Below are 1,669 nucleotides of genomic sequence, written 5' to 3'. Positions count from 1 at the left end.
GATTTTGCTGTGTGGAAGAACACAGCTGTAATTACCTTTGTTTTCATAGTAAGTTCTTTTAAAATTTTAATTGTGGAGAAATATATATAACAAAAAATTGTCATTTTAACCATTTTACACCATACAATTCATTGGCATTAATTACATTCACCATGTTGTACAACCATCACCACTATTCATTTCTGTAAGTTTTTCAGCTTCCCAAACAGAACTTAGTAACCCCTCAGAATGACTCCCATTTTGTCTTCTCTCCAGGCCCTGGTAATCACTTTTGACTGCATTTACCTATTCTAGAAATTTCATTCAGTATTTGTCCTTCTATGTCTCACTTAATTCACCAAGCATAGTATTTTCAAGGTTCATCCATGATGTAGCATGTGTCAGAACTTCATTTCTATTTACGGCCAAGTTCCATTGCACATATATACCACATTTTCTTATCTTAGTACACAATTGCACTATTTCCACATTGTGGCTATTGTGAATAGTGCTGCAATGAACACTGGTGTACAAGTACTGGTTTGAGTCCCCGCTTTCAGTTCTTAAGGGGAAATACCTAGGTGCGGAATCGCTGAGTCATATGGCAATTCTGGGCGCTCCAGTGGCATATTGCCTAAGGCACCTGACTGCTAACCAGAAGGTTGGCAGTTCAAACTCACCAGCCACTCCTCAGAAGGAAGGTTGGGCAATCTACTTCTGTAGAGATACCACCTCAAAAACCCAAGGAGGAGTCCCTATGGGTCAGAGACAATGTGACAGCACATAACAAAAACAATAATGGCAATTCTATGTTTAGCTTTTCAAGAAACCACCACACTATTGACCACCGCAGCTACACCATTTTACATTCCCACCAAGAAAGCACGACAATTCCAGCTTCTCCCCATCCTCACCAATATTTTATATTTTTCATTTTTCTGATAATATCCGTCATAAGGGGTATGAATAATATTTATATGAAAACATTTTACATGTGATAGTTACTTACATGGAAAGCAAAAATTGAAACAAAACAATTTTAAGGAATGTGTTATATGGATGATTTTTCTTCTTTATAATTTTCTGTATTTCACCTCTAAACACATGCAATTTTTAACAAAAATATCACTGACATACCTTCCATTTCTTAGTATATCTAATTTAAAAAATTATTATATATTAGAGAACCAGGTAAGATGGTGGAATAGGCAGATAAACTACACAGACCCTCTTCAACAAGAAAAAGAGGAACCAATTAACATAGATAAAGAAAGTAATCTTAGAGCCCTGGGCTGTGAAAGGAAGGATACAGAAGCAGACTAAACTCCAACTAATAGAAGAACCTTCATGAAAACACCAAAAAAGGAGACATACAGAGAGGCAGTCTGTCAGCGATCCTCACGGCACAGTTTGGATATTGCCAAGTGGTGTTAGGACCTAAGAATTAATCTAAAAATGGGTCCTGCTAGCCAGGGGCTGCATGGAAGAATGCACTGGTGGCTGTTGAATAAAAGGGGAAACAGTAAGGAAGGAGACAAAATGATTATCTCTGTCCAGACGGTGGAGCCATTTTGAACGTTTACAAGTAGTTCAACCATTTTGGATATTTAAAGTGACAGCATTCCCTCAGATTCCAGGGACCTAAGAATGGTCTCCACTTCCCAGGGACAGCAAGGGCATACTGGACCCT

The 1,669-nt window shown here is 38.1% G+C and overlaps 1 protein-coding gene across 1 annotated transcript in view; it reads right to left on the bottom strand.

Annotated features, from left to right (window-relative positions):
• The window catches only part of VPS36 (vacuolar protein sorting 36 homolog), a 92,112-nt gene that overhangs the window by 35,841 nt on the left and 54,602 nt on the right, over window positions 1-1,669 (bottom strand). The window lies entirely within an intron of this gene.

This window comes from Orycteropus afer, unplaced genomic scaffold, assembly GCF_000298275.1.
Source record: "Orycteropus afer afer isolate SDZICR_OR568_19922 unplaced genomic scaffold, OryAfe1.0 scaffold00134, whole genome shotgun sequence".
Taxonomy (NCBI): Eukaryota; Metazoa; Chordata; class Mammalia; order Tubulidentata; family Orycteropodidae; genus Orycteropus; species Orycteropus afer.
The sequence above is the reverse complement of the archived record's forward strand: the minus strand, read 5'-3'. Positions and strand labels throughout refer to the sequence as shown.